Genomic DNA, 22,033 nt, shown 5'->3' on the forward strand with positions numbered 1-22,033 from the left:
CCCACAGTAGGCCCTTTATGTTCACAATGTTTTGTGAATTTATTTTCTGAGTCAGATTCCTCCTCTGAGGTCGGTTTCTCCTCTTGAGTCACCACGGCCCTGTCCTGAGCCACTTTTCTCAGGCTTTTCTCTGGAGAAATAAACATGTTTCTCAACCCTGAGAGAGGTCCTGGCAGCACATGGGAGTCCCCACAGTCCTGGGCACCTGTGGCTTTTCTGTCCCCTGCCTGTGCCTTCCTCAGCAGGTTCCCCACAGTAGACGCTGTGAGGGGCAGGTCTGGGCCTCCATTCCTTGTGAACTGGATTTTAATATCTCACCCTGCTCTCTCTCACAAGTCCATATCTAACATTCTGACAGAAGACAGTTAGGTGCCAGTGCCCACCTCAGTGCCTGTCTCTTTAAGAGTCTGCTCCATAATGTTTGTGAGGAACTCTGTCTTCAGACTCACTGTGTGCCATCCTGAGAGAGGCCCACTAAGTGCACACACCCCAGAGCTGATGGCTCCTGACCTAAGACCAAACTCTCAATTACCAGAGATGGAGAAACCAAAGTATTCCACGACAAAACCAAATTCACACATTATCTTTCCTCGAATCCAGCCCTTCAAAGGATAATAACAGAAAAGAAGCAATACAAGGACAGAAATCACGCCTTAGAACAAGCAAGAAAGTAATCCCTCAACAAACCAAAAAGAAGACAGCCACAAGAACAGAATGCCAACTCTAACAACAAAAATAAAAGGAAGCAACAATTACTTTTCCTTAATATCTCTTAATATCAATGGACTCAATTCCCCAATAAAAAGACATAGACTAACAGACTGGCTACACAAACAGGACCCAACATTCTGCTGCTTACAAGAAACCCATCTGAGGGAAAAAGACAGACACTACCTCAGAGTGAAAGGCTGGAAAACAATTTTCCAAGCAAATGGTCTGAAGAAACAAGCTGGAGTAGCCATTCTAATATCGGATAAAATCGACTTCCAACCCAAAGTTATCAAAAAAGACAAGGAGGGACACTTCATACTCATCAAAGGTAAAATCCTCCAAGAGGAACTCTCAATTCTGAATATCTACGCTCCAAATGCAAGGGCAGCCACATTCATTAAAGACACTTTAGTAAAGCTCAAAGCACACATTGCACCTCACACAATAATAGTGGGAGACTTCAACACACCACTTTCATCAATGGGCAGATCGTGGAAACAGAAACTAAACAGGGACACAGTGAAACTAACAGAAGTTATGAAACAAATGGACCTGACAGATATCTACAGAACATTTTATCCTAAAACAAAAGGATATACCTTCTTCTCAGCACCTCACGGGACCTTCTCCAAAATTGACCATATAATTGGTCACAAAACAGGCCTCAACAGATACAAAAATATTGAAATTGTCCCATGTATCCTATCAGACCACCATGGCCTAAGACTGATCTTCAATAACAACATAAATAATGGAAAGCCAACATTCACGTGGAAACTGAACAACACTCTTCTCAATGATACCTTGGTCAAGCAAGGAATAAAGAAAGAAATAAAAGACTTTTTAGAGTTTAATGAAAATGAAGCCACAACGTATCCAAACCTATGGGACACAATGAAAGCATTTCTAAGAGGGAAAGTCATAGCTCTGAGTGCCTCCAAGAAGAAACGGGAGAGAGCACATACTAGCAGCTTGACAACACATCTAAAAGCTCTAGAAAAAAAGGAAGCAAATTCACCCAAGAGGAGTAGACGGCAGGAAATAATCAAACTCAGGGGTGAAATCAAGTGGAAACAAGAAGAACTATTCAAAGAATTAACCAAATGAGGAGTTGGTTCTTTGAGAAAATCAACAAGATAGATAAACCCTTAGCTAGACTCACTAGAGGGCACAGGGACAAAATCCTAATTAACAAAATCAGAAATGAAAAGGGAGAAATAACAACAGATCCTGAAGAAATCCAAAACACCATCAGATCCTTCTACAAAAGGCTATACTCAACAAAACTGGAAAACCTGGACAGAATGGACAAATTTCTGGACAGATACCAGGTACCAAAGTTGAATCAGGATCAAGTTGACCATCTAAACAGTCCCATATCCCCTAAAGAAATAGAAGCAGTTATTAATAGTCTCCCAGCCAAAAAAAAGCCCAGGACCAGACGGGTTTAGTGCAGAGTTCTATCAGACCTTCAAAGAAGATCTAATTCCAGTTCTGCACAAACTATTTCACAAAATAGAAGTAGAAGGTACTCTACACAACTCATTTTATGAAGCCACTATTACTCTGATACCTAAACCACAGAAAGATCCAACAAAGATAGAGAACTTCAGACCAATTTCTCTTATGAATATCGATGCAAAAATCCTCAATAAAATTCTCGCCAACCGAATCCAAGAACACATTAAAGCAATCATCCATCCTGACCAAGTAGGTTTTATTCCAGGGATGCAGGGATTGTTTAATATACGAAAATCCATCAATGTAATCCATTATATAAACAAACTCAAAGACAAAAACCACATGATCATCTCGTTAGATGCAGAAAAAGCATTTGACAATATCCAACACCCATTCATGATAAAAGTCTTGGAAAGATCAGGAATTCAAGGCCCATACCTAGACATGATAAAAGCAATCTACAGCAAACCAGTAGCCAACATCAAAGTAAATGGAGAGAAGCTGGAAGCAATCCCACTAAAATCAGGGACTAGACAAGGCTGCCCACTTTCTCCCTACCTTTTCAACATAGTACTTGAAGTATTAGCCAGAGCAGTTCTACAACAAAAGGAGATCAAGGGGATACAAATTGGAAAAGATGAAGTCAAAATATCACTTTTTGCAGATGATATGATAGTATATATAAGTGACCCTAAAAATTCCACCAGAGAATTCCTAAACCTGATAAACAGCTTCGGTGAAGTAGCTGGATATAAAATAAACTCAAACAAGTCAATGGCCTTTCTCTACACAAAGAATAAACAGGCTGCGAAAGAAATTAGGGAAACAACACCCTTCTCAATAGTCACGAATAATATAAAGTATCTCGGCGTGACTCTAACTAAGTGAAAGATCTGTATGATAAAAACTTCAAGTCTCTGAAGAAAGAAATTAAAGATCTCAGAAGATGGAAAGATCTCCCATGCTCATGGATTGGCAGGATCAACATTGTAAAAATGGCTATCTTGCCAAAAGCAATCTACAGATTCAATGCAATCCCCATCAAAATTCCAAATCAATTCTTCAATGAATTAGAAGGAGCAATTTGCAAATTCATCTGGAATAACAAAAAACCTAGGATAGCAAAAACTCTTCTCAAGGATAAAATAACCTCTGGTGGAATCACCATGCCTGACCTAAAGCTTTACTACAGAGCAATTGTGATAAAAACTGCATGGTACTGGTATAGAGACAGACAAGTAGACCAATGGAACAGAATTGAAGACCCAGAGATGAACCCACACACCTATGGTCACTTGATCTTCGACAAGGGAGCTAAAACCAGCTAGTGGAAGAAAGACAGCATTTTCAACAATTGGTGCTGGCACAGCTGGTTGTTATCATGTAGAAGAATGTGAATCGATCCATACTTATCTCCTTGTACTAAGGTCAAATCTAAGTGGATCAAGGAACTTCACATAAAATCAGAGACACTGAAACTTATAGAGGAGAAAGTGAGGAAAAGCCTTGAAGATATGGGCACAGGGGAAAAATTCCTGAACAGAACAACAATGGCTTGTGCTGTAAGATCGAGAATTGACAAATGGGACCTAATGAAACTCCAAAGTTTCTGCAAGGCAAAAGACACCGTCAATAAGACAAAAAGACCACCAACAGATTGGGAAAGGATCTTTACCTATCCTAAATCAGATAGGGGACTAATATCCAACATATATATAGAACTCAAGAAGGTGGACTTCAGAAAATCAAATAACCCCATTAAAAAATGGGGCTCAGAGCTGAACAAAGAATTCTCACCTGAGGAATACCGAATGGCAGAGAAGCACCTGAAAAAATGTTCAACATCCTTAATCATTAGGGAAATGCAGATCAAAACAACCCTGAGATTCCACCTCACACCAGTCAGAATGGCTAAGATCAAAAATTCAGGTGACGGGCTGGTGAGATGGCTCAGCAGGTAAGAGCACCCGACTGCTCTTCCGAAGGTCCGGAGTTCAAATCCCAGCAACCACATGGTGGCTCACAACCATCCGTAACGAGATCTGACTCCCTCTTCTGGAGTGTCTGAAGACAGCTACAGCGGACTTACATATAATAAATAATAAATAAATCTTAAAAAAAAAAACTAAAAAAAAAAAAAATTCAGGTGACAGCAGATGCTGGCGTGGATGTGGAGAAAGAGGAACACTCCTCTATTGTTGGTGGGATTGCAAGCTTGTACAACCACTCTGGAAATCAGTCTGGAGGTTCCTTAGAAAATTGGACATAGTACTACTGGAGGATCCAGCAATACCTCTCCTGGGTATATATCCAGAAGATGCCCCAACTGGTAAGAAGGACACATGCTCCACTATGTTCATAGCAGCCTTATTTATAATAGCCAGAAGCTGGAAAGAACCCAGATGTCCCTCAACAGAGGAATGGATACTGAAAATGTGGAACATCTACACAATGGAGTACTACTCAGCTATTAAAAAGAATGAATTTATGAAATTCCTAGCCAAATGGATGGACCTGGAGGGCATCATCCTGAGTGAGGTAACACATTCACAAAGGAACTCACACAATATGTACTCACTGATAAGTGGATATTAGCCCAAAACCTAGGATACCCAAGATATAAGATACAATTTGCTAAACACATGAGACTCAAGAAAAATGAAGACTGAAGTGTGGACACTATGCCCCTCCTTAGAAGTGGGAACAAAACACCCATGGAAGGAGTTACAGAGACAAAGTTTGAAGCTGAGACGAAAGGATGGACCATGTAGAGACTGCCATATCCGGGATCCACCCCATAATCAGCATCCAAACGCTGACACCATTGCAAACAAAGTAAAGACATCATAATGTATGAATTGATTGTTGATGTTTGTCACATTTTTTTCCAATAATAATCTTGAGGAACTCAATATAAGTGTGTAGGCTAAAATCTTACCACGTTCTTTGTAGTCACAGATTACTTTTGGTATTATTAAAGGTCATCAAAGACTACTGTGATATGTAATTGCTTTGATATATTGAGTCCATACTAAAGAGTTTACTCTTGTTTAAAGATACCAAAAAGTGCAAAACCTTAACCTATTGACTGTGTTTATGGGTTTTCTCTGCATTATGACTTTTTCTCATGGATTCTCAGCTTACTGCTATGTCCAAAGGCTTGAACACATTGCTTATCCCTAGGGTTTCTCTCCACCTTTTATGTTCATAGATAACTGTGTTGTGAACAGTTTTTAATCACATTGATTACATTTAAGATTTTTCTCCAATATGTATTCTGTTATGTATTTGAAGAGAACTATGATATCTAAATGTCAGGAACAAGCAAAAGAAACTTGTCCTAAGGACTGCCTTTTTCTTATCACTCTCCATTTAAGCTGGGGTTGAAACTAAGTTCAAGTCCCAAGTCCTAGGGGACCTGTGTACTTAACAATATCCGGCCAGGTTTCACTATTCATGTTTTGTTCCCACCTAAATGATGACTGTTCCTAAGTATAATTTCTGTTACTTGTGTTTTATTCCTCAAAACATAGTGCCCATTCCTAAGCACAAAAAAAACAAATGGCTATGATACGCTAGACCATAAAACTTACATCTTGTATCATTTGACATAAATTAACAACAGAGAAAAATCATGATGTGGGGGGATGTAGCTGTAACTTGGCACAGGATGTTGTGGTTTCAGTCCTGCAGCTTATATACTTTTATATAACCTGAAGGTTTGGAAGATGTATAACTTTCTGATTCAAGGAGGGGCTGGGGTATTGCAGCTAAGCTTCTGAGTATATTTTTGGCCCTTATTGATGAGTAGTGACTTGATTATAATGAATTATTATCATTTGCATTGTCCTGTGTTTGAGATGTTTTGGACCTCAGTCACCCCATACCATAAAGGCTTTATCACATTGCTGGTATTCATAGAATTTCTCTCTAGTATTAATAGTTTCATAATGATGAAAACTATAGAGGTGTGCAAAAGTTTCACCATACTAACTACATTCACAGAATTTCTTCCCAGTACAAATTCTTATATGATGAAGAAGACTACAGAATTGTGCAATGGCTTCACTATATTAACTGCACTCACAGGGTTTCTGTCTTAGAATTTCCATTGCTAGGAATAGATTCCATGACCAAGGCAACTCTTGTAAAAGCTAACATTTAATTGGGGCTGGGTTACAGTTTTAGAGGTTTAATCCATTTTCATCATAGCAAGAAGCATAGTGGGCATGCAGGTAAATATAATGCTGAAGAAGGAGCTGAGAGTTCTGCACCTTGATCCACAGGCAACCAGGAAGAGACTGTCTCCTAGGGATCACACAGGAGGGTCTCTTCAGCACTTGGTGGAACTTCAAAGACCACCCTAACATTGATGCACTTCCTACAACAAGGCCACACCTCTGACATTGCTACTCCTTGAGTCAACCGATTTCAAGATACCACATTCCATTTGCTGGCCCACATTTCATTGTTCAAACACATGGGTGTAGGGGGACCACACTTAAACATAGCATAAAATAAAATACATCAAAATACATGAGATTCAACTTCAAAAGGACTCATCATCTATAGCAGCCTCACAAATAAATAAAGTCCAAATTTCATCATCTGAGATTCATCCAATCAGCTAACTATAATCCCCTATATTTACAAAAACAAATAGCACGTTACATACTTCCAAATTGACAGGATATACTTCCCTTTTCCCTGTGTAGCCGTGGCTGTCGTGGAACTAACTCTGTAAACCAGGCTGGCCTCGAACTCAGAAATCCACCTGTCTTTGCCTCCCATGTGCTGGGATTAAATCGCATACCACCACTGCCCAGCTACTTTTCTATTCCTAAATACCATTGTGAGGAAATACTGGACCAAAGAAGGTCAGTCTCCAAACTCTGCATATCCATGTCTGATTTCAAATGTTCTTCAAACCCTTTCTGCTTATTTCACTCCAGCACAATTCTTTCTCTTTGGCTGGACTTATTTCAGGAAAGCAGTTTTCCTGAGCAGGCATCCCATAGCTCTATCATCTCAAAATCTTGGGGTCTCCAAGGTAACTACAATATTACATCTTCATGTTCCACTGGCTGGGATCTACACATGATCTTTCGCAATCCTCAAAAGAAAGTGGGTCACTTCTCCAGCTCTTTTCTCTATAGCACCCTAGGTTCTGGTTGACTTCACTCTACAGCTGTTGCTGTTCTTTCTACTCATCCCATGGGACTTACACCTTCAATATGCTGGGTTTTTCTGCTGTAACAGGGGTGCACTGCTTTCCTCTCAAATACTCTCTTCATTGTGCCATGTCTTAGCTGCTCTACATGACACCTTCATGCCTTCGAAACTAAGACCACCTGGGTTGTTCTCACACATGACCAAGTCCAGAAGCATCACAAGGTACAACTTTGGGTATCTCTGGAACACAGCATCTTTGTCCTTCCAGAAAACACTTACCAGAAGGTTCCACTTCAGTGATGCTGGTTTCTTCTTCACCACCCCTAATTTTTATCTACAGCTAACCAACATCAATTGTCTCAGTAGTCCCTTCTACACTTGCCTCTAAAGCCAGAGCCACAGGGACAAAGCTACTTGCTGGGGCTGGACCATGACCTTTCTATTACATGATCACCAGCTTTCAAATTTTCAACTACTTCACTGCCTAAGCTTGGCTGTCCTGGAACTTGCTCAGTAGATTTACCTTGAATTCAGAGATCTGTGTATCCCTGTTGATTGAATGCTGGGATAAAAAGTATGGAAAACCATGTCTGAACTTAAGCTTTTCTTCACCTAAAATTCTGCACCAGGATGACTTGATCCAGATTATCTGCTTGACTCTTATCTCCTGGGATTAACAGCATGTACCACCATGCCTGAACCTAAGAATTTCCATCTAGATGTTAAATTGTAAACTCAGAACAGTAATCACACTCCATCCCTTGTTAATTTGAAAAATATTTATATCTCCTTATGTCCACATGAAAAGAATAACCAGGTAACAATCATTCCTAATGTGATACAGTTCTCCTTCCTAAAACTGCACATGCATAAGATTACCTGGATGGAATCTTGCCTTAACATCACCTTGCTCTTAATGTCATATAATATTTTTTATCACAAGATATAGGTTCATTAAACATCTTAGTGAGTCTTTTTCTTTCTCTTTCTCTCTCTCTCTCTCTCTCTCTCTCTCTCTCTCTCTCCTTCCTTCCTTCTTTCCTTCCTTCCTTCCTTCCTTCCTTCCTTCCTTCCTTCCTTCCTTCCATCCTTTCTATCTTTCTTTCTTTCTTTCTTTTTTTGAGGCAGGGTTTCTCTGTGTAGCCCTGTCTATCCTGGAACTCACTTTGTAGACCAGGCTGGCCTTGAACTAAGAAATCTGCCTGCCTCTGCCTCCCAAGTGCTAGGATTAAAGGTGCGTGCCACCACACTAAGTGTGCCTTTTCTTATTGAACCTTACATTTTATATTTTTCCATTCTAAGATTATGCTTGATCAAAACAATCAGCATGAGAGTAAACACAGGACAAAGGCTATGCTGGCTTTCCTCATACTTCTTTTGTTAATGCAACACTCTTCAGACAAGGTCAAAAAGCAACAACATTCTTAAGCAAAACATCATAAAAAACATATATAGAGTTCAAATAGCTCTGCAGTATCTATGTGTTGCACATTCCTCCTAAAGTGTCCCATTAAGTTCTACTTAATACATGTACAAATCCATTGTCTAAAATTCCACATTGCTCCAAACAAAAACATGGCCAGGCCTATCATAGCAATAATTAAGTCTGGGGTCCTAACCTCTGTTTTAGAAAGAATTTCCATTGCTCAGAAGACAAACTGTGACCAAGGCAACTGTTTTAAAGGTAAATATTTAATTGGGCCTGGCTTACAGTTTCAAATATTTAATTTGTTACCATTATAGCAGGAAGCATGGCAGCATGAAGGCAGCTATGATGCTAAAGAAGGAGCTGAGAGTTCTCCATCTTCATGAGAAGGCTGGCAGGAAGAGACTATCTTCCAGCCAAACATTAGGTGGGGCTGTTTTATACTGGCCAAAGCTACAAACACCACCACCCCAGTAATTCACTTCCTTCAAAAAAGTAACATCTATTCCTACAAGACATACCTACTAATAGTGCCACTGCTTAGGGCCAAGCATATTCAAATTGACATAGTTTATATCTACTATAAATACTTTAATACATTTAAATATGATTAGGACATGCAAAGGCTTTACCACATTGGTTATATTGACAAGGTTTCTCTCTAGTATGTGTTCTTTTATGTATTCAGAGACTACTGTGGCATGTAAAGGATTTTCCAACTTGACAACATTCACAAATGTTGGGAGCCAACTGCAGCTCACAAGAAAAGGGGTACACCTGGGAGGCAGACTGGAGCTGAAAGAGAACTAGATGGTCTGGAGAAATAATGGAGCTAAGTCAAGGTTCCTGATCAAAGCTCAAATGTTTAATAGCAAATGTGCTTATAAAGGGAATGAGACCCATTCCTGCCAATCCATTCTTGGTGCCTGGAACCAGCTGCAGGTGAGGACAGTGCAGGACAGGGTGTAGTCTCTGGAATATCTCAGGGGCCTCTCAGCAGGCAGCAACCTCTTGAAGGAGAACAGCAGCAGTGGCTTAACAACAGAGCCATCTAGGCAGGAAGGCTCCACCCAAGGTGGTCTAATTCTCAGTGGCAGCAAGGTCAAAGTCTGGATCAGCCTGCTTCAGGCTGGGAGAGCCTACTCAAAATATTTCTCTACATTATGTGTTCTTTTATGTCTTTGGGGACTATAGTGATATGCATAGACTTTTCCACACTCATTGCATTTGTAAGGTTTCTCTAAAACGTGTGTTCCTTTAAGTATTTGGAGAGTACAGTGACACGCAAAGGCTTTAACACTTTTATCACGATCACAGGGCTTCTCTCAACTATGTGCTCATTTATGTACTTGGAAATGACTGTGATATGTAAATGTTTTCTCACATCAATTACATTCATAAGGTTTCTCTCCTGCACAGTTTTTCTGTGTATTTGGAGATGACTGTGGCCTCAAAAGGGTTTACCTTATTCATTATATTCATGCAGTTTTTCTGCCATATGTGTTCTTTTATGTATGGGGTGATGACTGTGTCACACAAGGGATTAGTACTCTGGAAAAAGGAAACAGTTACCTTTTTGAATGTGTTCATTTAAGTAGTTGCAGATGAGAGTAAATTGCCAATGTTTTTACCACAGTGATTACAATAATGAGGGTTCTCCCCAGTGTGGTGTATTTTGTGTACGTGGGAAGAATTATGACATGCAAAGGCTTTATTGCATTGACAACATTCATGAGGTTTCTCTCTTGTATGTGATATTTTATGTCATTGCAGATGACTGTGACTTGAAATGCTTTACAACACTGATTACATTCATAAGGTTTCTCTCCTGTATGTGTACTTTTAAAATAATGGAGATTACAAAGTTGCGAAGTCTTTACCACATTGATTATGTTCATGAGGTTTCTTTCCCGAATGGGATCTTTTATTTTTGGAGACTAGTGGAACATGCAAAGACTTCATTACCACGTTGCTTACATTCATAAGGTTTCTCTCCAAAATGGTTTGGTTCTTTTATCTTTTTGATATAATTACTTTGTGAAAAGGCTTTTACCACATTGGTTACATTAAGATTTCTCTCCACTATGTGTTTTTTTGTCTTTTTTGACTTTTCCCTTGTGAAGAGTCTTTCCACATTGATAATTATCCTAAGATTACTCTCCAGTATGGGTTCTTTTATGACATTGGAGATGAGTGGATGTAGCAAGGGCTTTACCACACTGATTACATTCATAAGGTTTCTCTCCAGTATGGGTTCTTTTATGATATTGGAGATGACTGGATGTAGCAAAGGCTTTACCACATTGATTACATTCATAAGGTTTTTCTCCAGTATGGGTTCTTTTATGATATCTGAGACCACTGTGACAGGAAAAGGCTTTACCACATTGATTACATTCATAAGGTTTTTCTCCAGTATGGGTTCTTTTATGACGGTGGAGATGAGCGGGTCTTGCAAAGGCTTTACCACATTGATTACATTCATAAGGTTTTTCTCCAGTATGGGTTCTTTTATGATATATGAGACTATTGTGACAGGAAAAGGCTTTACCACATGGATTACATTCATAAGGTTTCTCTCCAGTATGGGTTCTTTTATGACGGTGGAGATGAGCGGGTCTTGCAAAGGCTTTACCACACTGATTACATTTATAAGGTTTCTCTCCAGTATGGGTTCTTTTATGATGTTGGAGATAAGCAGGTCTTGCAAACGCTTTACCACATTGATTACATTTATAAGGTTTTTCTCCAGTATGGGTTCTTTTATGATATGTGAGACTATTGTGACAGGAAAAGGCTTTACCACATTGATTACATTCATAAGGTTTCTCTCCAGTATGGGTTCTTTTATGATGTTGGAGATAAACAGGTCTTGCAAAGGCTTTACCACATTGATTACATTCATAAGGTTTCTCTCCAATATGGTTTCTTTTATGATATCTGAGACTATTGTGACATGAAAAGGCTTTACCACATTGATTACATTCATAAGGTTTCTCTCCAGTATGGTTTTTTTTGTGATATCTGAGACTACTGTGAGAGGAAAAGGCTTTATCACATTGATTACATTCATAAGGTTTCTCTCCAGTATGGGTTCTTTTATGACAGTAGAGATGACTGGGTCTTGCAAAGGCTTTACCACATTGATTACATTCATAGAGTTTCTTCCACCTATGACTTCTTACATGCCTGGAATGATAATTGGCACATGTGAAAGCTTTGACACACTCATTACCTTTATCGATCGTTTTATCTATATTAATTAATTTTACAAGTTGGTCTAATAATAAAGAATTATCAGTTCTCAAGCTTTTATCACTTTGCATGTTCATGGTGTTCTCCCTCTCTATGGGTTGTTTTGCCTCTTTGATAACACCTGTGATGGTAAAAGCATTTATAACATGGCTTATATATATATATATGTAACAACCTTTTTCTATATGAGATTTCTATATGATGTATTTCCTGTACCTGAAGAACAATGAAACAATGCAGAGCTTTTTATAACTGATTGCATTCATAATTTCCCTGTAGTGTGAATCACAGCATATTAGCACTGTGAAGCAGGACAAACAGATGAAATTCCACATTTTTTCCTCAGTGTGATTTTGAAGATATTCTCAGTAAAGTCAGAAAACCAATTCATCAAAAACTCCTATCATGTTCAGAAAGTCTAACAAAGTCAGAAAACTACATATCTTCTCATTGTTCTGGAAAGATGTTTGTTGCTCTTTTCAATGTTCATAGACTCTCATGGTTTTGCCCATTTGACACTTGATATACCCATTAAAAGAAGAACAAATGAAAGTTTTCCACATTGCATTCACAACAGTTGACATTTTGTTCCTTGTAGACATGCTATATATGGATTAAGGTTTCTCCACTCAACAGTCTTGACTCTCATAAACTGACCTCTCAATAAAATGAGTCTGGAAGAATATAAGTATCACCAACTTTACCTTGGAATATATATATACACATCACTATTCAATGTGCAACATTTAAATATTATGAGACTATACAGAGTGGTAGTTCCATAGCATAGGTTTAATGGAGCTACAAATCAAATAAAGGGATCTCTTAAGGCATTGTTTCCTTGTTTCCATTCTTAGAGGAATGCCTTGGAACCACAAATCACATAATAGACTCTGATATACACGCACTTTTGAGAATATCATAATCATAGCTACAGGTAATGGACTGATATTTGACACTCTTGCTTTTCTTTAGAACTTCCAGAACTTATAACAATTTCTTCACAAACATATTTGTATCAGCTTGAACATGAAAATTACCTTGTATGTCTTTGAGAACTTTGACATGGTTCTTCAATATGATGGCCTTCCCATTTGTAGCCTAAAATACAGCAACAGAAAATGAATGATATGTTATTAGAAATTACGAATAATTGAAGTTACTGTAAATTTTTCACAGCTGTGAACCTGATTTATTCACCTCAATCTTACTATTCTCAATTTAAATAACAGAAGATCATCAATAACCAAAACACATTTGTTCCCTTAATTTGAAAAGCAAAAGAAAATTCACAGTCTTACCTATAGAAGTAAGGTTCCAGTAGGTCTCCAACATCACGTCTTTGTACAGATTCATCTGGGAAGGTTCCAGCAAATTCCACTCTTCTTTAGTGAAGTTCACATGCACATCATCAAAAGTCACTGCATCCTAAAATATCCCAGAAATGTGTACAAATCAAAGCATGATACTAACATCACTCCTTATTACCTGACACAGAAGTTGTATTCTAATCACCATGTCTTTTTAGAAGGAAATTGAATTATAATGTTTACCTATGTTTCTGTTGAACCTTTTGCCTAGGATATAGCCTTGCAAGGGAAATGCCAATTGAGAGGGAGATTGCAAGGGGATACAGATCAACAGTACCAAGCCCACATCTGAGAAGCTGTACGAACAATTACTAACTACAAAAATATTGGACAAGATGGAGGTATTTGCTCATGACTTTAATCAGAGGCACAGGAAGGTGTATTTCCTCAAGCTGGAGGCCTGCATCATCTATGCAACCAATTCCAGGACAGCAAAAGTTACACATTAAGACTCTCACTCCCCCTGCAAATAGCACCCAAGGAAACAGAAATGATAGAAAGAACCCATAGTTCTGCACTGAAGTTCCTACAAAGAATTATACATTAACTGCAGTTCTGTATTCATCTTGCAGAAACATGAGGTACACCAGTTTAAATTGCAACATTAATAAAATTTTGCTAAAAGAGAATGAATTTTTAGAGAGTTACAAATGGACCAATTAAAATACTAGTAGTATAAATGTTGATCATAAATATGCAACATAGGAGAAAGAACCCATAGTTCTGCACTGAAGTTCCTACAAAGAATTATACATTAACTGCAGTTCTTTATTCATCTTGCAGAAACATGAGGTACACCAGTTTAAATTGCAACATTAATAAAATTTTGCTAAAAGAGAATGAATTTTTAAAGAGTTACAAATGGACCAATTAGAATACTAGTAGTATAAATGTTGATCACAAATATGCAACATAGGGCAGGAGAGATAGCTCAGCTGTGGAAAGCTCTTGCTGGTCTTATACATAATTGTGGTCAATATTTAGCATTTATGGGGACCAACAAGTACCGATTACTTCAAGATCAGGAGTTTTGATACCACCTACTGACAACAGTAAAAATGATGCACACATAATATTCATATTCATGCACACAGAAAAATAATTACATTTACTCAAAAATCAAAGAACAAACAAAAGAGTTAGGCAGATCATCATATACCCAGAATTCAATGACTCTGAAGCCTCAGGTAGTATTGATGTCATGAGCATATGTCATCCTGGAAAATAGAATATAACCTATATATTTAGTCAAATTTCAAAATTGAAGATGTGGATAAAGAACTGCACAGAAGCATATGCTTATTGTACAAAAACATGATAGGTGGCTGATGTGGTATCTATACCTACTAATAGGACAAAAAGGATTTCACAGAGAAATTTTATCTCGAACAACAAAATCCAAAATAATAAAATTAAAAACATAAAACCACCAGGCTTGCAAATTAGCTTAGCATTGAATAGCAAATGTGTCTACTGTATCTTATGTGATTTAGGGACAGAGACCAAATGGTGAATGTATGTGTGCCTGAGAAAAAAGACCCTAACTCCCCTGCAAATGCCACCCAAGGAAACAAAAATGATAGAAAGAACCCATAGTTCTGCACTGAAGTTCCTACAAAGAATTATACATTAACTGCAGTTCTGTATTCATCTTGCAGAAACATGCAGTACACCAGTTTAAATTGCAACATTAATAAAATTTTGCTAAAATTTTGAATTATGAAAATTATGAATCAGTTTAAACCACAACGCTGTAGACACAAAGAACATATTTGTCCTGTCAAAGAGAAATGCAGAGGCAAAGCTGGATCAGAGACTGAGGGAATGGCCAATGAAAACTTGCCCAAATAGAGACATATCCCATTTTATTTGTAACAACTAGAAACTCAAACAATCCAGACGTCCCTCACCCGAAATACGTATACAGAAAATGTGGTTTATTTACAAAATGGAATAATAATAAGCTATTAAAAACAAGGACATCATGAATTTTCCAGGCCAATGGATACAGGTAGAAACTATCATCCTGAGTGAGGTAACCCAGAAACAAAATGACATGAATATATGTACTCACTTACAAGTAAACATTAATCATAAAGTACAGGATATCCACACTATATTCCATAGAAACAAAGAAGCTAAACAAGAAGAAAAGCCCTAATGAGCATTGTTGAATCTCATTCAAAAGGGGAATAAAACAGTCAGAGGAGGCAGATGGAAGAAAGAGAGAACTGGATGGGAGAGTGAATAAGTAAGGGGCAGGGTGAGTGGCCAGGAACAGGTGTTGTGAGAGACAAGAGTTGGTCAGAGGATCAGGAATATGAATGTAATTCTGCAGCTTGAGGGGGAGGGGTATGGAAGGGTGGGGAATCTTTAGGTTGTGCCAGAGACCAGGAATGAGAGGTCACCAAGGATAATATGGGGGTGATCTTAGTTGAGATGCATGGCAGAGAGTTATGGACGCTCAAGAGGCCACATCTTGCTACCAGGAAGGACCTCTAGTGGAGAATTAAGCACAGTAAATGAACCAAATACATTTGCTCCCAAAATTGGTCCTGTCTACAAGAAATGCAGGTGCAAAGATGGAGCAGAGACTGAGGGAATGGACAAATGATACTCTGACCAACTTGAAACCCATCCCATGGGCAAGCACGTATCCTGACATTAGTGAAGATCCTTTGTTATACTTGCAGACAGTAGCTTAGCATAACTGTCCTCTGAAAGTCTCCATCCAGCACCTGACTGAAACAGATGCAGAGACCCACAGCCTATCATTGGACAGGTCTCAGGGAGTCGTTTGGAAGAGAAAGGATTGAGGGCCTGCAAAGGAACAGGAAGTCTATTAGAAGATCCAGCGAGTCAACTAACCTGTACACTAGGAGATTCTCAGAAAGTGACTCACCAGAAAAGAGCAAACACAGGGTGGGCCAAGGCCCCACCATATATGTAGTAAATGTGCTTCAGTCTTCACATGGGTCCTGGAACAAATAGAGTGGGGGGATGTCCCTTAAGGTGTTGTCTGTCTGTCCAAGCTGTTAGTCTCTCCAGTCTAACTTGGCTGCCTTGTCTGACCTCAATAGCAGAGACCTGACTTGTCATATTTGGGGGATACTCAGGTGGTCCCCACTCTCCCTGGGTAGATGAAAAGGATTTAAGGATGAGGGACTGTGTAATGTGGAAAGGGGAGGGGGTTGCAATTGGAATGTATTTTGAATACATATATAAATGGGAAAAGTGAACAAATACATATAAATAGAATAAAAATATACAAATCAGGCAATTATTTTTAAACTTTTCCCTACTCAATATCTCATAGAAAAAACTTAATAAGAAATATTTTTGGCCAAAATGTTACACAAATGACCTCTAGCTAAAGTTTTCACAGAGTCGATTTCCCACGGACATACTGTGAACTCCACTTCCTCTGGTTGCATTACTGCCAACACTGGAATCTTTCAGGTTCTATGACTACAACCGTTAAGCTCAATCTACAGTTTTCTTTGACCTTTGACATCTCAATTTTTGATATTTTCCACATTCCTCCAAAAGAGAACATAGATTCTGTCCAGCAGCAAAATCACCTTTTTATACCAATTTTTGTTGTTGTTGTTCTAACTTGCTACTCTGCTGCTGAATAGACTCCTGCAAGCAAAAGCATCTCAGGCAGTAGATGGTTGTTGTACATGGTTCAGTCAGATCACTGTCCACCATTCTGGAAAATTAGAATAGAAACTGGAGCTAGAATATGAAGGAAAATAATGAAGAACAAACACTGTTTCTTGGCTTGTTCTCTTACTTGGTCCCTGTCCTATGCTCAGCTAGCTCTCATCCAGCCCAGGCCCACTTGCTTAAGAATATTGCCTCCCACAGTAGAAAAGCCTTACCAAAATACCATCAACACTATCTCTCACAGACATAGCAACCAGCCATTCTGATGAGGGCACACCTTCAACTGAGGTTCCTTAATATGTCTGTAGCTCTGAAATGTTGAGAACCGAAGACAATTATGACATAGAGACAATAATAAATGAGGAAATTTTAAAAGCCCAAAACCAATGTGCTAACCATATCAATTACAGGAGCCCCTGTCACCACAAGACAGAGGTGGAGATTTGGCTGAGCCAGGAAAAATGGGTAAGTCAATAGATTAGAGCAGGGTAGGATACAGTGGAATGAGGAGTTCAGAGGCTTTGCTGCTCTGGTGTGAGGTATCTTTAACCCCTCGTTCCCTGGCTAGTGCTACCAAAGAGGTGGCTAAAGCAGCTGGAAGGTGAACAGAGAAGTACATTGCACCACAAGCCTAGAAAAAACACTGCTGGTCTAATGAGATATGTTAACTTTGTTGCAGTGGATGAAGAACAACATTCCCTCTAATCACAGTTCTGAGTCCAAAACTACAGAGTCACATATGGACTGGGAACAGGGTTGATCAGGAGGGGGAAAATGAGGTCTTTGTCCTTTCCACCCTGTAAAACAGGATAGGGAGAGCCTGATTTTGCCCTGGATTGGGTCTCCAAGAGCTCTCTATAATGGGCAATCTAGTGGGTGTAGGTCCTCTTAGGAAGAAGGATTTAACCCCAGATGATGATTTAGTCACTAAATCAATAGGATGGAAAAAAATCTTATTTCCTCTCTCTCAGTCACAGAATAATAAAGTACCACACATATGAGAGGAAGTCACAAGGTGTCAGTAAAGGCTACCCAGCAGATTCATACATGTGTACAGAGGAGAAGATGAAGACAGGATGGCAGCTGTGAGTCATGAAGCAGGGTTTCAAGTCTGCTCTAACCCTCCAAGCACTTTAGACCAAGGGCGCACCATCCTCTATACCAGACTATGGAACATCTTCCAAGGCCCTGTGGCTACAACTCTCCAGTGCACCCACTGTACCATGGTTCCAAGTACACAAGAATGATCTCCCTCTATGAATAATCAAGAAAAATACTAAAACCAAGACACACCAACACAAATGTGACAGACAAGCCATTGATACAAAGAACAACAATGACACATTCTAACAGCTGGCCTTTCAACACCTCTGTTCTGAGTCCTGGAGGTCTTGGAGTTTCAGTCAACGCACCAAGATATTATACCCAAGTCACAGGAACCTCAATGACAACCAAGGATCTTATTGCAATGCAAACACACAAGGTTTTGTATTATGGGCTCAGTAACAAGATCTGTCACCAGTCAACCTGGCATCAGGTCCAAAATGAGAGACCAAGTCTAGAGGTGCTGAATATATATTGTAGTTACATCAAGGCTGGGGAATTTCCATACAGGTCAGCAACCTAATATTTTGAAAACTGTATATCTGGCATAATCTGCAGGAACCAAACATGAGGCAAAAACTATCTGACAACCATGATGGCTAAGCTAACATTTTTTTCCCTGCAAGGTGTATTAGTTATCTAGATGTAGCTTGACCCTGCTGCTGTACCTTCACTGGTTGCTCATAGGATGTTTGCTCAGGTGTTCTTTGTGCACTCTCAAAAACGCAATTGGTTGAGCTTTACAACTCACCCTTGTGCCTGAGCCCATTATTATTGGAAAATACTCCTGTTCAACCACAAGCCATGCCTGCCAGTAGACTAGGTAATTTGTCCAAAGACCTACTTCACTATCTGTTACTGCAGACCCTAATATCAGTTGCCCTTACCACTGGACAAAATACCAGTAGAAGTTTCCTCTCCCCCTGTGCATGCCTCCTGTAGCTACCACAGATAATCCCCACCTACCCTTCCTTTCCTGCCTCATCCTTCAGTCTCAGCCCCCACTTGGGCAGACACATACTGCTCAACCACATGCCATGCCTGAAAGGACACTAGGTAAGCTTCCATAGATCTACCACACTATGTGCTATCCCAGATGTAATTTTCACAGTTGTCCCTAGCACTTTACCAAACAGCAAAGGCAGCTTAATCTCTCTCCTGACTATGTCTCCTTGTGGGTTGCTAAGATCATCTCTTTCTGCCTGCCTCTTTTTACAGCTTCCAACATTAGTAAGCATTCCTCTAGAACATACCCTCCAAACAGGTCCATCATAGAGGCAACCCTTAGTCAACACTGTGAAAATCCAGGTATCAGCTGGGCGTGGTGGCACACCCCTTTGATCCCAGCACTTGGGAGGCCAAGGCAGGCGGTATTCTGAGTTCAAGGCCTGGTCTAAAGAGTGAATTCCAGGACAGCCAGCGCTACACAAAAAAACCCTGTCTCAGAAAACCAAAAATAAATAAATAAATCCATATATCAACCAGTAACCCAGGTATAAAACTCCCACCCAAACAGCACAAACACAGAAACCAAATCACCTCAAACATAGAGGCCTAGACACCAGCGAATGAATATAATGAATAATAGCCAGGAAAATATATCACCAAGAAATCTAAGCTATCCTATCACAGCAGGTCCTGAGAAATTGAAACATGCAATAGATACAGTGGAAAAATGGTTGTTTGGGCGAAGGGAAAGGAGTGAAAACATACGGGAAGGTATAGCTGTGCACAAAAGAGATTTAGACAGGCACACAGACAGAGAGCAGAGAGAGAGAGACAGCCACAAGGGTATGGAAATAGAATGGGGGTGGGGGGAGCATGTGCAGAGAACAGATACAGGGAACAAAGCACAGAGCTGCTGTAGCTGGTGGTTCATGTATATAAAGCATACCTGACAACAGCAGCAGGTGATGGAGACAGGTAACGACTTAAGCATTTGCTAAGTCCCTAAGAGAAGGCCATTGAATTTGCTGTACATTGACAACACAGAGGCAAGGTTCACCCATGGGCCATGAAGGGAAGAGAGACTATCAGGCACTAAAGATGAAATGGAAAAAAATGATAAATTGGTCAAAAAAATATGGATTCCAAATGTTTCCTGGCATTAAATAACCAGGAATACTGCAACATATGAGAAGGTGAAAAGTAGAAATTATTGGAATAGAAGAAGAATATCAGCTCAAAGGTCTAGAAAATATTTTCAGTGAAATCATAAAAATAAAATTTTCTAAAATAAAGAAGAAAATACCTATAAAAGTACAAGAAGCATCCAAAATAGCAAACATATTGGACCAAAAAAGTCTTTGTGCCACAAACTTTCAAAACTCTAAATATATAAAGCAAAGAAATATGAAAAACTGCAACAGAAAGAAACTAAAAGCTAAACAAAACAAAAACAAGTAACGTATGGAAGCAGACCTATTAGCTTCATATCTGTCTTCTCAATGTCTACTAGAAAAGACAACAGTGTTTGGACCGTTTTGTGCTGCAGAGTCAAAGAAACCACCCATGTTTCTACAAGAAAGCAACTGGTCCAAATGTTTTGGACAGATTCAGAATAAGCTATGATAATGAAGTTATTCAGAGGTCACTGCCTGAGACCTCACAGGTGGTCCCATCTGGGTGATGCTTCCCATGCAGCCCCAGAAAGGACCCACCACCCCATCTCCCACTGCTCAACCACCTGCCCCTACCCATTGTGGGCAGTGATCCTGTGCTCACCATGTCTAAATCTCAGAGCTTCCTGAGGTCCCCTCAATGCACCCAACAGCAGATCTCAGAGCAGGACACAGAGAACCATTCAAGCCTGCACAGCCACAGTGATCTTTTAGAAAGTCACCCGGAAGATCCCGCCTCTTTGTCTGACTGGCATGTCTGCCTGGAGACCTTGATTGGCCAGTGAGTCTTACCCCTCCTCAATGTTAATGTGTGCTTTTCCAGATCTCCGGAGCCCTTTTCAGCTCATTAGCATTTGTGCTTGCCCTGGGGAGGAAGAATCCACCATTCCAGCTCAGGCTATTCTGCTGCCAGCTCCTCCCCTCTGTGAGCAATGATCCTGACTTCAGACCTTGCCTGAACATTCTTCATAGCACTTGCCTTCTTTTCCCTGAAATCAAGGTGAGTAGTTTCAATAGCCCATTACTCTAGCTGCATTGTAGGTATCAATCTGACCCAGGAATGGAAGGGTGCCCAGGCTACTAACATTAAAAAGGAATTTTAGAAAACAAGAGGCTTTTAAAAATATATGTAGATTACCAAAAGAAACTATAGCCTAGATTAAATGTGGATCTGAACATCTCAAAAGATCAAGATTAAGAAAGGGTTTCTCACCTCAAAAGGTCTAATTAAGAAATATCCCCCACAGTAAGCAGGGTTAGAATTAGGATTAGGCGATTAGAGGGTTATGGTAAGGATTAGGATAAGCGTTGTTAGATTAGGGTTAGGGTAGTTAGGAAAATAAGGGTTGAGGTTTAAGAAAGGGTAAGAGGTTGGGGGTAAGTCCCAGGGTTAGGCTCAGGGTTAGGGCTAAGGTGGCCACCATTATTCTTGATTGTTCTACTGAGTCAATAGTATCCTGTTACACAAAGAAGAAATATCATGGTTAGGGCTAGGCTCAAAGTTAGGGCAATGGATTTGCTGTGCTATGTGAAATCAGCTTCTATCTTTTCTCTCATCTGCCTCCCTAGTCCTCTTTTTCATAATATCATCATCTCTTTTCCTGCCCCCAGGAAAGTGGAAAGGAGGTTATCCAAGAATCTGGAACTTCCTGATGGGAAATTTCTTTACTTTGCCAAGGGGCGCAATTCACATAGAACAGAAAACCACTATTGCATTGATTGTTCTAAGTTTCACTTGGGGATCC

General features: G+C 39.6%; 1 non-coding gene and 1 pseudogene across 1 annotated transcript; one reads left to right on the forward strand and one right to left on the reverse strand.

The window, feature by feature from the left end:
* Positions 10,984-20,991, reverse strand: Gm7896 (predicted gene 7869; annotated as a pseudogene).
* LOC115488271 lies at positions 12,218-12,287 on the forward strand. Its single transcript, XR_003950795.1, has one exon. It is a non-coding gene; the product is annotated as a small nucleolar RNA SNORD36 (small nucleolar RNA).

This window comes from Mus musculus, chromosome 13 (assembly GCF_000001635.26).
Source record: "Mus musculus strain C57BL/6J chromosome 13, GRCm38.p6 C57BL/6J".
Classification (NCBI taxonomy): Eukaryota; Metazoa; Chordata; class Mammalia; order Rodentia; family Muridae; genus Mus; species Mus musculus.